This window comes from Pleurodeles waltl, chromosome 3_1 (genome assembly GCF_031143425.1).
Source record: "Pleurodeles waltl isolate 20211129_DDA chromosome 3_1, aPleWal1.hap1.20221129, whole genome shotgun sequence".
In the NCBI taxonomy this organism is placed as follows: Eukaryota; Metazoa; Chordata; class Amphibia; order Caudata; family Salamandridae; genus Pleurodeles; species Pleurodeles waltl.
The window spans coordinates 1,667,362,588-1,667,377,552 of record NC_090440.1 but is presented as its reverse complement, the minus strand read 5'-3'; positions in this window follow the sequence as shown (position 1 = coordinate 1,667,377,552).

Sequence of the window (14,965 nt, the reverse complement as noted above, 5' to 3'; positions counted from 1 at the left end):
TGCTCTGCTGTACATTTATTTTTGCTGAGATCACTGTCCGGCAAGGTGTAGGAAGGAAGATAGCAGAAATCTGGCACGGCGGCATGACGGAACAGCAGCAACTGTTTAAGACAAGAGGGTTTTCTAGCGATTTTGTGCGTTAAGTGAATAGTAAAACGATCTGCGAAAAACGTTGTCAAAAAAGGCCGAACTACGTTTTGAATAATGAATGTTTTCTAACAGTTACATGGTACATTAAAAATGCCGTTTTTGATTCCGGATTCCGCAGCATATTTTATCAATAACAAAAACACAATTATAGGGTGATTATCATGAAAACTCACTCCTCCGCAGAAAATGGAAATATTACAAATAGCACTGAGGTCTTGCAAGATGACATTATACACTGTAAGTACAACTATGGACTTCTTGCCTGGTAAATGATGTTGGATTTGTTATTAAATGTAACCAGGGGTCACCTTAGGGGTGCCCCCTGCAAAATCTAACTACCCTGGCATGGTTGCTGGCCAGCCACATCCAACCTGCTACCTCCAGATACAAATCTGCATCACTGGGGTGAGGGCATCTGCTCTCTGGGATTCAGAACAAAGCCCTTTTTGGGTAGAGGTGCCAACTCCCCTTCCCTCAGGGTTATGCACCATCCTGCTGGAGAGCTTCAAATGGGTCACAGCCCTTGAAACTCGACCCCCATGCCTCCTGCTAGCAGCAGATGGCTGCCCATTTGCAAACCCCCACTTTTGGCGGGAGCAACAGCAAGAAAACTAAACAAAGGACAGGAGTAGTGGCCCCACCTAGCATGCAAAACCCGCAAGGTCTTGCATGCAAAATGACCTCTCCATTTCATTTTCCTCCATCTTGGATGGAAGTAGAATAGCCAATCAGGTGTGGGGACGTTACCTCTGCCCACCGGAACTGGTCACTTAGTGGGTGTAGCGATCCTAAGATAGATGGCCCGTTGGCAACCACCAGGTTCCCCCCTAAAACGGCCACTAAATACAGTATTTAGTGGTCATCCCTAGGCCAAGAACTCAGATTTGATGGACAGAAGAAAACCAGCACAAAGAATATCCAAGGCACGAGAACTGTGGACCTGCCGCACCAAGAAAAGGCGCCAAACTCAGACTGCTGCACCCAGGACCCGACAATCGCTGCTGAGGAGCTGCTGGACAACTGGAAAAATGCTAAAGCATCCCAGAGGACCTCCAAACTTTGCAAATTCTCAGAGAACTCCCTCCAAAGTGGAGTTAATACTCTAACTCCACAAGGAACCAACATGCCAGTGAGGTCCACTTCACTGACCAGATGCTAACTCTGGAACCGGATGCTGCAACCAGACCAAACTTCACACCAACGTCTGTGTAGACACACCCTGCAAGTGTGCCTAGTTTGGTGGCACTCCACCCTCCAGCAGCTGAACTGTACCAGTACCCTAGTATTGGTCACCTAACGTTGGACAACCCAAAAAACCGCCCACCTGGGACTGTAAAAGGACCATGAGGAAGTCCCAGTTGAGGAGCTTCAGAAGCAACTCAGATCTCCCACCAGAGTGCCTCCATTATCCTGCAATTGAGCCTTGAACAGACCTACCTCTTGCTTCTGAGGGCATCCTTGCGCACAGCTCCTGGCTCACCAATTCTCTCTGCACCCAGCCATCCTGTACTTCGCACCAAGGATTCAGCTGTGCTCTAAGGGTCCCCCACCCCTTGCAACCTCGACACTCCAAGGGTATCCCCAGGATTCACCTTTAAACTTACCTGCGCAGTGCTTTTCAAAGTGGTCCCCCGCAGTGGCCATGCACCAGCTCCAGAGGTCTTTTACAGCTGCTACTGCCGGAACTGGGAGCCACCCAGACTTCCCCAGCTGGCACAGAGTGCCCACCAATGCCCTCGCCCAACCTGCAAAAGAAGAACTTGGTAAACCTACTGCCACTGCACTTGCTGCACCATTAAAACCATGACCCTAGTTCCTGCAAGATAACTGATAACTGACTGCCTGTTTAGTAGTACAATATAGCAATATTTGGTGTTTACAGGAGTTCTGACAACTTTTGAGCCTGGTGCCACTGCACTTGCTGCATCATTCAAATCATTACCCTAGTGCCTGCAAGATAACTGCACTTGTGACTCCCTGTTTAGTAAGAAAATATAGCAATATTTGGTGTTTAGAGGGGTTCCTAGAGCTTTGCAGGTAAAACCTAAAAAGCTGGGCCAGCTTTGTATATTTTTAGCAGCTTGCTCTACAGCACATGATAAGATATACAGAAGAAAACATACTCAAAACAAAAACATATCTAGCCTTAAAACAATTCTCTACCATTATAAGAAAGTGTATGCCCCCCAAAAGTAACTGAGGAAACAGTTACATAGAGTGTATCAATCATAGGATCTACCAGGTTGAGAGTCACATAGTACGTAAGGGTTCACAAGCTCTGAAAAGTGCAGGGGCACAAACACTGCTGGGGAACAGACCACTCACCTTATCCCCAGCTCCTAAACACCCATAGCCCTGAGACACCAGCTCCTAGTGCACAAAGCATATTAAGATATCAAGGTGTCCTGCGGCACCGTCATCTCTTTGGTAATGGTGGTGAAGAGCAGATGCAGCCCAGGAGCCATGTTCAGAGCAAAGATAAGACCATGGGAGCAGCAAATGCACCATTGGCGCAATCTAAATAGCTGCACTGTACATTATAATGTTGCTGCTCAGCTGGCTTGAAGCCGCCTGCTACAGAAGTATAAGACAGACTAGACTGCCCATGCCTTTCCATGAGCAATCGTACAATTCTGCTACTGCCCACAATTGTCCCTCTACCTGCTGGCCAGAACTAAAACTATAAAATAAGTAACTGAGAGATTAACAGTTCGAAATAAAACATCACCCAATTATATAAAAGACTTTTCTTTAAAAAATGAGTGAATGGTAATTTAAGAAATGAACACACAAATCGTTTTAATATTTACAAGTGTTATTCATCAGAAATGTAATTATTAAGTTGAAAACACAACATAATGAGCCCACTCGTTGCTCACTTTACATCTGCACTCAATACTCCATTGCAAAGGCTGACATGTTTACACATATTTCAAAGCGAATTTACTTATGTTCAGTTATTATTTTCACATACAAACACTAACAAGTAACCAATTACCGAAAACTGGAAGATGGGCTTTGGCCATGCTCCACGCAATGGCAAAAGCAGAACAGAATGCAGAACAGAAGAGCAGGAAGTGACCTGCTAGCCATCAAAAAGCAAGTAAATTCAAGCAACGTTGGAGCACCGTTTGAATGAACAAACTGGAAGTTCAGGTAAGTAACGAGCAAAGCAGGTGCGGGTTCTAACTCCCTTTAAATACTTTTTTTAGTAACATAAGACTTCGCATGCACTGCGCAAGCGATGTTGAGGCGCAACCTAAAAATTACTGCTCAAACTAGAAATTTAGATATCCTTAATTCCTAACATCCTGTAAAGCTGAGAGTGTTGCATTGGGCAGATGTCACATCGTCACCCAGATGAAAGCAGCTGAATCCATTTTGGAGGTGCGGAAAAAGGAACATGAGCAATTGACTGGTCTATCATGACATACCTGAGTCAGTCTGAATGGAGCCAGTCACTTCTGATGTAGGAAGAAAGAAATAGTTCCAGAATTGGTTGAGCCTTGAAGTGGGAATGCTGGGGACCATCTTACTTCTTTCAGATCTCAAATGTCTGAAGTTTGACTGGCTGCCCACCCTTCATTCTTCCCCCTTTTCCCAAAATCCCCATTTCAGTCTCTACTTTGAAGTGGCCAGTGGTGTGGTGCAGTCATATTCTGTAATGGCACAGAGATAGTCAAAATTGTTATTTTAGAGTCTCTTCATCTGATGTTTTTTGTCAGCCTGGAGTTTGGTTTTATAGCTCTGAAACTCAATAAAACTATTCAAACCTAAATGTGAACTGAGATTGATATATGAGCTGAGAGGGTGCTCCAAGGATCCATGGTGGGGTAGTGAGAACAGAAAAAGACTTACAAGGACAGAGGAATGGTGAAGGGTGCACATCTATTAAGTTTGAAATAGGTCATACTGTAAATCAGTTACCAACAAATAAGTATGCTCTTATGTCCTTTTAAAAGCTGAGTTTATTGTGGAACTTGGTGAACTGGGAGAGGTATAGAGGATCGTTGGGAGCGGATGGCCTTTTTCTGTCACTTAACCCATCCGAGGATTTTCCAGCTGTGTGAACACAGGATCTCATTGGGCTGGCTTGAAAATCTCATTGGCAAAACCGCTTTGGGAAAGGTTCGCATTGCAACTGGACCCGTCTGCCAACCCTCGCCGACCCTCAGTAAAGACAGCCCCCAGCGAGGAGGTTCTGTGCTCATAATCTAAGATTGGATATAACAGATTTAACTATAAAAGATATATCAAAACTGCAGGTCCCATTATTTATCACATTATTTTAAACCTACCAATGAGACGGTAATGAATTTACTGTTGTTGATTATTGAGAATGTGTTGTTATGTAATGATGTTGGTCTTTTACCTGTTGTTGCCAATTGTATTTGTAAGATCAAAAACATTGCTTTTGGGGTGCAAGTCATGATTTTCATGGCATTTGTGCAAGTTGTGGATTGCGAAGTTAATCGACTTTTGAATCTCAGTAGTTTCAGTTCACTGTACTTTCCTGTGCGTTTTTAAGTGAACTTTTAAAATATACTTAAATGTGTTATATCCACGACTAACCAAAACTTCACTTTAACCTAGGTGATTTCAGTGAGTTTCAGTTTTTTGCTCATAAACAGCTTCCAGCAATTAACAATTCAGATCATTTCTTTTGATCATTCAGATCGCGTATTCCCTGCCGCATGAAATGTCTATACACTTTGAAGTTTAATTTCGCAAAACTACTGAACTGATTTACACCAAAACATAACAAGCATTTACAATGCAATAGGTCTCACATATTTTGAAGAATTTAATTGTCACCTTTTGACAACAGCGCACACAAGCAAAAACAAAAGAAGACATGAGTGAAAACTGAGAAAGATGACTTAACAAAATAAAAGAAAGTTATCTTTAAAAAATAAAACTTTGCAAAATAGTACCTCAAGCACATTGGGAGCAGCGGACTTGCACTAATTATGTTGAAATCAATTAATGCTTGATCCCTGTTCCAGGAATGGAAATCATGCCAGACATGCCTTAACACATTTTGAGGCTGTAAAGAAGGGTGCCATGCAAACCAGCAAATGGAGAGCGACAGGCGTGCTCCAAACCCTTTACCAAACATAGCAGCGTCTTGCATGTGAGACGCATACACTGGTGCATGCATTCGCAGGCTCAACCCTAAAAAGCACACTTTCAGAACCAAGATCTAGCTTTCTGCCAAAGTGATTACGTTTTTGCTGTGTCGCTGTTCAATTTTCCTATGGAAAAATGAAGGTGAAAACTTATTTTGAGATACTCCCTTTTTTCTGGTTCACTGGATGGATGACACCAAAAGTTTCCAGAAAGGACCGGAGGTAGAGAATTTTTTTGGAAATTTTGTGAAGATTCTTCAAATGGTGCCAAAGTTATTAGCAAATAAAAAAATGAATTTCCTGTTAAAATGTGATCCTAACTACAACTACCCAGTGGCAAGCACCCCCCCCCCGCTGCACTGGGGAATATATATACCAGGAGGTCCCCCCTATTAAAAAGAAAAGAGTGCCCCCGGGACATGGCCCACCAGGGTGCTTTTTTAAAAACGAGCGCTGGAGCCCGTGCTTTTTTTTCACTTTTATCCTGGATTCGTAACCCCGTCACGATTCTGTGGTAACAGTTTTAAAAAAAAAATGCTTTTTAGTCCTGTGGGGGTCCCTTTGGGAACCTAGCACCAGAGCTAAGGGGTCAGGGTGTTCATACCCTGGCCCCTTTTGTATTTTTATTCTTTTTTGCTGAGACTCGGCTCAAGTCGAGTCCCAAGATGGCAGCCAACAATTCCTGGTTTGACGTGTTGGCAGCCAGTCAGATCTCAGCATGAGACGGGGAGGGGCCACTAATTCTTTGTGTCCCTAGATATAAAAAGTTTGGATTTCCATAAATTTCCCAAAAACTACAGAATGTATTTGCACCAAATAACAAAAAGGGGTCTTTGTGGACCACGAGCTACCTTTCTGCAAAATTTTGTGTAATTCTGTCCAGTGGTTTTTGTGCTATTGATATTCAATTTTTCCTATGGGAATTAACATTGGAAACGCTCTAAATTTCACCCTCCATTTATCTCGGCCCCACCTTGACGGATCACCCAGATCAAATTTTTTGGGAAACTTTTGTGCAGATTCGTCAAGCAACGCCAAAGATATAAGCAAGCCAAAAACCACTTTTTCTATAGAAGCTAGGTCCTAACTATAACTACTTAGTGGCGACCATCACCAGGTAATATATACATATATATATATATATATATATATATATATATATATATATATATATATATATGTGTGAACAAGACTCCTCATGAGTTGAAATGCGTTGGTGATTGTTGCTTTATTCGTAAATAAACACACGCTGTTTTGGGACTTCATGGAGTGCGGTGAATTCTTTGTTTAATAACATAACTATATATATATATATATATATATATATATATATATATATACATAGCAAGATCTTAATCCATAAAGTGAGAAAGTGTGCTTTTCGTGATTTGGTGTATATCTGTTCAGCAGTTTTTTAGAGATTAGGGCTCAAAATGTACGTATATTTCAAACAACAGTTCTGCCATTGATCCACCAGAGTGGATCTGCGAGCTCAAGCGCACATTGTGATTGGCTGACCGCAGTCTGAAGTAAAAGTTGTGTCCGCCAACTTAGAACTCTGGAAATTGCTCCTTGAGACATACAAAATAAAGCGTGATAAGATATAAAAGGGCAGATTAGGGGTACCCTGGCCCCCCTGGGCCAAGTATGGGGGCCCCAGAGGGATGGCCACAGTGATCTGATATTTAAGAAAATGGTTGTTTTGGGGATCTGTGGATCCACACTGACTCCTGGGACAGGCCCCTGGAGAATCATGGTGGATCTGCCATGCTTGAGAATAAAAGAAAGGGGGTTGGTGCCTGAGGGGATGTTGGGTGCAGGGCCAGGCCAGTGTCCAGGCCCTGGGCCATCTCCATAGCATGCACTGTGATTGGAACCATAATTTATGTTAAAAAACATTTAATTTCACTGAAAAAAACAAAAGTTAAAGTGAAATTATGGTTAGATGTTGTAATATCTTATTTTACGTTAAAAAACGTTAGAAATTCACTGAAAAAATAAAGGTTAAAGGGGCATTATAGTTATGTGAAAATGTCAGTTAAAAAAACATACTTACAAAACTACCAACATTCTGAATAACATCTGACACAGACACAGACACACAGACACTGACACACACACACACATATATATATATATATATTTATATATATATATATATATATATATATATATATATCCATCCAAAATGCACCAAAGCAGAGATGCACTTGTGTTTCGTCATACTTTAATGGTAAAACAGAACCAAATCCAATGTAGTCACTCTGCAATACAATCCTTGATGCATTTTGGACATCACGTCCTTCTTCATGCGGTCCGGCACTGCAACTAAAACTACTCCATATTGTCCGCCTAATTAACAGTCATTTTGCCCTTAGTGGACCTATTGGTGAGTTTCACTGCATGACGGTATCAGTAGTTCATTCAGTTTTTACCCTATAGTAGTGGTTGATGGGCCACAGTTGTGCATTTGGTCACAATATTAATATTAACTACAGAATGTTCCTACACGGCTCTAGTGAAACGCCTAGCCAGACCCACATTCCATTTTGTGGTAGTGCAGTATCTCCTCCTGGGCAGCCGGTATCCATTTCCATCTAAAATGCCCCAAAGGAGATATGCACTCGCGTTCCTTCACACTTTAATGGCAAAACACAGGCAAATCCAATTTAGTCACTCTGCAATACAGTCCCCGACACGTTTCGGACATCACATCCTTCTTCATGTGGTCCGGCACTGCAACTAAAACTACTCCCTATTGTCTGCCTAATTAACATTTCACCCTCAGTTGGCCTCACAGTGAGTTTCAAAGCATGGCGGTATCTGTAGCTCATTACATTTTTACCCTTCAATAAGGGTTGAAGTGCTGCATTTGTGGATTTGGTCACAATATTGATATCACTCACAGAACATTCTTACTCAGCTCCAGTGAAACGCCAAGTTGGAGCCCCATTCCATTTTGCTGTGGTGCAGTCTTTCTAATTAGGACTGTGTTTTCATAAGAAAAGTGTTTTTTGACTTGCCTATATCTTTGGCATCGCTTGATGAAACTTCACGAAAAAGTTCCAAAAAAGGTGTTGTGCTGATTCTTGTTGCGCATGGAATGTTTTGGGGTGATCCGTCAAGTGGGGCAGAGAAAAAAGGGGCTCAAAAAAGGTTGTGTTTCCCATGTTAACTTTTGATTTTAAATTGGAAACAAATAACTCTTTCTAAGTATATCAGACATCAAAGACTAAAAAACTATCTCTCTTTCTCTCACTTACTTTCGCTCTCTCTGTCTCTCTTTCAATCAACTCTCCCACTCATAGTCCCACTCAGACACTTACGCACCAACTCACACTCCCACTCAGACACTCACGCACCCACTCACAGACCCACTGACACCCTGATGCACCCACTCACAGACCCACACACATACTGACACACCCACTAATACACTGATGTATGCAGTCTCACACCCAGAGAGAAACTGACAGCTACTCTTACCTCAGATATAGACTCTTACACCTATTCTCACACCCAGAGAGGCCACGGACAACTTTCGCAGTCCATGCACAAAGGGCTGTGTATAGCATCGGATTGGGTGGTTAGGGGGTGTTGGCAGCAGAGACCGGCTGCAGCCCAGGCCCTGTGGGCAACCTCTACTGTGCTTGGGAGAAGGCTGTGCACAGTGCAAGGTTTGGCTGTGCACGGTGGAAGGCCATGCCCGGGGGTGGTAGGATTAACATATAGTAATGAAAATTACTATACATTGAAAAAAACATAGAAATTCACTGAAAAAATCAAAGGATACAGGGATGGTATAGTTAGGAAATAGAATTAAAAAAACATAGACACACACTTTAAAAAAAAGGTTACAGGGAGGCCACAGTTAGGTTTTGTTAGGTTACTTGTACAAAACCCTAGAAATTCAGTAGTTATAGAGTTATTTCAAATACCTATAATGTGTGCTTTTAGGTAACTATAACTCGTGCCTTTGTCATGCACAGCTCATTACTCCACATATTATATCATTGATGACATCTTCGATATTATCAGTGCAACATCTGCAATAAAAGTATTGATAATAAAACTGTGCAAGGCAGGGCGCGAGTTATAGTTACCTTAGTGTGCGAGTTATATTTATTTGAAATAACTATAGCTGCTAAATTTGTATCGTTTTGTACGAGTAAATTCAGAACCTAGCTATGTCCCTTTAACCTTTGTTTTTTTCAGTGATATATTTATATATGTAAAACGTTTGAATATTGATATCAGTATTTTCCGGTCACTGCATTACCACCTACAATACCACAGAACCGGGATGCTTTTAAGGCTGAAAGAATGAAGTAGCAATGAAACAGCACTGCTGGAATGTGATTTTCAGACCTGCAGGTCACAGTAACTGCCAGCAGAAAGCATTTAACTCGTAGAGCCATCTTGCCAGCACCAACATATCAAGGCTTCAGGGAGTGTTGGCCAATAGTTATTAATATTTACATTTTCCAGCTCACAGATTAGCAAATATGCATTACTCTTTTAACAGAAACATAAAAAAATTAGCAAACACCCATTACGACTTGTTTGTTAGTGCTGTGCTGACGCTAACACATGATTTGTAATTATGGGAATGGACAAAGTGGTCTGGAATGATGAGGTTAATCAGAGCTACTTTGCTATCCCTGTTAAATCTATTCCAACTGTTTTATTACTCGGTAAAGTAGTCTATGGTTAAGTGCTTGAAGCAATTTCCAGCAACCCCCCGTTTAATTGAAATCCTAAATAGGGAAATGTAATTCTCTCCTATGCATGATTAATATATAAATGTCACCTCCCTCCGGAGGCCTTTTCCATTATCTTCCGGTGAGAGCAGTGGTACCTCGGCCATGCGGAGGCGCGAACCTTCCTACCGTGACACTGTGTCTGATGGTGTGATCTGACACAGAACACAAATTTTACGCAGACAACCCTTGTTGATTAAGATATTTGTGTTTTCGTTTTCATAAATATAAAACAATAAAAAGGAATAAAAGCACAGGATGATGCCCCGGATGTACAACATGAAACGTGAATAGTTGACGTGACCGTAAATTAACTTGCCAAGTGTTTAACATGATTTGCACATATGCATCCCCGATCCGAGACGCACATCCACTGAAGTGGTGCAATAAGTATGTAGGCACTCGGAGGGCGTCCTTCCCACCCTCAACAGATATGCAGGGGTCACAGTAAAGTCCGTCCTAACTTCACTTCAGCTCACTAACTTGGCCCTCCTAAATGGTGACGATGTCAACGTGCTTGCAATATTGCAACTCAAGTAATATCTTTAATTCTTGCAGTCTTTTATATTGGTTACCGGTATCGAATCACATTAATGTCAAGGCATTGTTTCTGGTTTTTAAATGAAATGTCTCCATGGTCTCGCGTCTCAGTGTTAGAGAATAAAATCAACCCATTGATATCTCTGAGAGCTCTTCACAGTGTGCCTCAACTCTTAAAGATACTTAGACATAGCCTATCCACCAAAGGGGGGCACTGTTTTCGGTGCAAGGTCCTAACCGTGAACACTCTTCTAAATGACATAATTACTCATAAACTTGATGCAAAAGCTAAAGTAATTTATGTTTATCGAAGCAGTTTATAAGGCCGAGCCCAAGATACCTCTGTGGGTGGTGGTGTCCTTAAAATGTTATCAATCAAACAGATATTGTGGCAAACATGACAGCGGTATGTCTCAGTGTACACCGCCGACTCAATAGGATCACACAGGCATTTGAAACAGACAGCACAAGTGAGAGTCTCAATGAAGTGGATTGGCATATTATCACTAATCTTTAGGTGAGGGACGTGAAATAAAAATACAGATTGGATAGTGATATAAAATGTCCATAAATAAGAATAATATTTGCAATTTCTGATACAAATTTACTAGAAACAATGCAACACTTAGTACTGTGCTGAATGTGAACTCCTGCAAAACATTACAAATCCTTGCAATTTTTTGTATGGTTTGATTTTTATGGTGTAGTGTGTGGTGTTTTGAAAATGCAGAAAAGGAGGATTACTGGTTTTGCAATACAGGACTTTAATAATCACATCCACATGCTTCGACATTTGCACAACCTGCATACTGCTAGGAAGAAGAAAATGTGACCTTAGTTGATGGAATGGATTGATTTATTATTGAGCTGTGTGCACCCCATGACTGTTATATCTCTCCTAAAAGGCTAGTAATTGATACTTCGATGGCTCTTTTGTTAATCCACAGAAGTACTTGAACATCATAACTCAAGCAGAAGAGCAGTCTTTCGTATTTCTCGGGAGGTAGGTATGGGCAGAACAGCTTTATGCAAAGTGAATCCTGCTCTGCCAGAGGCAGGGGTAAAACATGTGCAGCGAACCTATTTTACCAGAGACCCAGGTCCCTCATCTCACGGAATCAGGAGAGTGGCCTGGGGTATCGGCAGTTAAGGGATCAATAGGCATTCCAACTTAAAGCCAGAAGGCCTTTCCCCAAAAGAATTAGTGGTTCTTGCGTGATGGTTGCATGGCATATCCACATGCCCAATGGCCATTAGAGATACTCTCAAATTGAGAGTGAACATATATGTAGATGGGCTTTCTTCCAATCTTCTTTTGGGAGGTCCCGGAAATTTCCCCAGCTGTAACATTTTACTAAAACAATGACAAAACAAAATAAGCACTGACAAAACCAAAAGGTGGGTAGCCGACACCAGATCTTTTGGCTTTGCCAATGATTTTTTGAACATCTGTGTCTAGTTAACATTTTCCTTATACCTAATTGTGTGCTTACTGATGTACTAAGGACAACCGTGCAGTTGGCTATCGTGGCACACGACTCAAGGTGCTTTTTGCCTGGATAGCAGGCTAATCTAAGCAATTCAGACTGAGCTGCATTAAATAATAACAAATGATTAAGGTTGGTATAAACAGCCGTTTTTCCTATAAAGGAGAACACCCAGTTTGAAAGAAAGTAAGAAGAAAATAAAGTTTCAAGTGCTTACTCAATTGTGCAGGTGAGTTACAGAGTCTTCCAGAAGCCTTGCTAAATGAAGCTGTAGTAAAAAAAGAATTTCCTAAATCTTCTACCACAAGATTTCAATGGGTAAAATGTTGGGCCAGCAGCAAGGTTCCTTGGAAGTAGTTAATGGAGATTAGTTTTCTCACAATAGATTGTACACAGATAAATAGAGGGCGCTAAATCAAGATTGTGCTTTGTGTAGTTTGCCATATATTCAGCAGCAGCACGTTAGGAACAACAACGTATTCTCACATTACTGGCATCAGCACCACTTACTTATTCTTGGGGCATGCCACTCATTTACCATGTACAGTGACTCAGATGGGTTTCTGTCTCGTTCTTGGATTAACGTGTGAATTAGTGTGTTATTGATTAATGTTTGTGTTTATGGTATATGCCTGATGTCCTAACCACAGAATCACCATTCTTCTCAAATGTGATCTTTTCGCTACGTAGTCTTGCATCATGATGATAGGAAAAGTCTGAAATGATGACTTTGGCAATCAAGCAATGTTTCCTTACTTAGCCTAAGGCGAAGGTAAATATGCCCATGTTTACTGCCTGGTGGGATTTTCTACTACAGTATTTCCTGTGGGTAGCAGAAAAGACTGCTCCCTACTCAGTGGCAACCTGCTACCATCTCGACTGGTAAGGGGTGCCAGGAGTTGTCATGAAAGCAAACAGTGTTACGGGGTAAGAATGCTAGGCGGGGCAAGCTTTGGTGGTGGTCTGGGAGCTATGCCAAGGAGGTGCAATCTAATGTGGTGACAAAGGGCATGATGATAAGTATACAGGCCTGGTAGATTGGAGCGCAGTAGAAGAATAAGGAGGTGACATCTCTGGTGATGGTCTGAGGCGTGGTGGTGTTGTCAACGAGCTGCAGTTCGAGTATGGAACAGGCAGTACCTCGAAAAAGTCAGAAAAAGTAGTATTATACCTCAATGTAAGAAAGAAAGAAATCTTCAACTCTATATCACCCATAACTCTGTATAGACCAACGGAGTCTTTTTTATTGCCAAGAATGAAAATTATACTAATACTACTTAATCCTTTCTCAAAGGTATGACAGATACGAATAATAAATACAATTAACATTACTAATCATAGCCAATGATTCTCGACACATATCATACTTTTATATTTTTAAACAACATCTAGTGTTAAAAAATAATCCCATATGCCCTGTATTGAATGGCATTTCTTTGTTATTTCCATTGTCTGCCTTCTATGAAAACTTACCAATAAAACTGTACTGCATTCCAAGGACATTAAAAGACAACCTCCAGACCACTGCACAGCATGCCCGGGGCACCAACTCACTACATTGCATTACATTCTAATGAAAGAAACACATCATGCTAGGACGCATCTGAGAGACAATTACCCACAAAGCTACAGTCCATCACACTAACCCACCATATTGCACTCAGGAGACACTATGCTGCAAAGCATCATGGGAATACTAACTCTTCACACGTACTGCATTCTGCAGCCACTCACCCACAAAACTGCACTTCATATCAGGAGCAGTGATCACTACAGGTCTTCTTAGCCACTCTAATTTATCATATTGTAGAGCACTTTGAGAGCAGTAAAGCAACATTCTACATTGTATGATCGAATCAATTACTCACCATATTGCACTGCATCCAATCAGCCTAACCAACCACACTGCCCTGCCCCCATACTACACTGTGTCCAATGAGCACAACCAACCATGCTGCACTGCACCTTAGGAACTCTAAGGGCCTATTTACAAGAAGCTAGTGCATCAGAATCAATGCGCCAGTTTTCTTGCGCCAGCCCTGGACTCCTTAACGACACCATGGTAGTACTGTATTAATGATTCAGTGCTCCATGGTGCACGTTGCAACGGATGTGTCAGAAATTCTGATGCATCTGTGGCGCTAAACTGTTGCATTGCTGGTGTAGCGTAAAAAAAAAACGCTATTCCAGCAATGCGTGAAAGGCTCCAATGTTTAAAAGCCCTATGTCAGTTCAACGCCTGCTCTGAGCAGCATTACTATTTTGATGCAGTGAAGTTGCAGAATGATGCAATGAAATGTAGTAAATTTCACTGTGCCAGTTGTGCTTGGCTTTTAATGTGGAAATGCCCACCCTGCATACATTACAGCTGGCACAGGTATAATGTGGTGCAGGGCTTTACAAACTGGTGCTATGGTCCCACTGCACCAGTTTCCAAATGTGGCACAGTGTAGGGGACTACTTGTGCCCCAGCAGCATAAACAAAATGATGCTATGGCAGTGCAAGGAGCTTGTAAATAAGCCCCTAAGTATATTGCACTCTATAATTGTGACATTTACGATTCCACTACAGTGATAACATCAGTAAGTACCAGCAGGAGTAAATGATGATGCCTTTATTTTATTGTATTTATTTATTTATTTATCTTGTAGTACATGTTCTCTGTTGGAAGTTTCTTGGACTTAGGAAGGATCGTAGTTGTTGCTGCAATTTGCTGAATACCACTAATACAACGGAATCGACAGAAACCCACCAATCAAGCAGAAGAAGGCTTGTTTTGAAGTTTGATATAACAGGTGATTGTTCAGTGTGATGAGATGACAGGGCCAACCATTCCAGACCAAGTACCCTCAAGGATTTGTCTCCACACAGGACACATTTGTATTGTGGAAGGTGTAG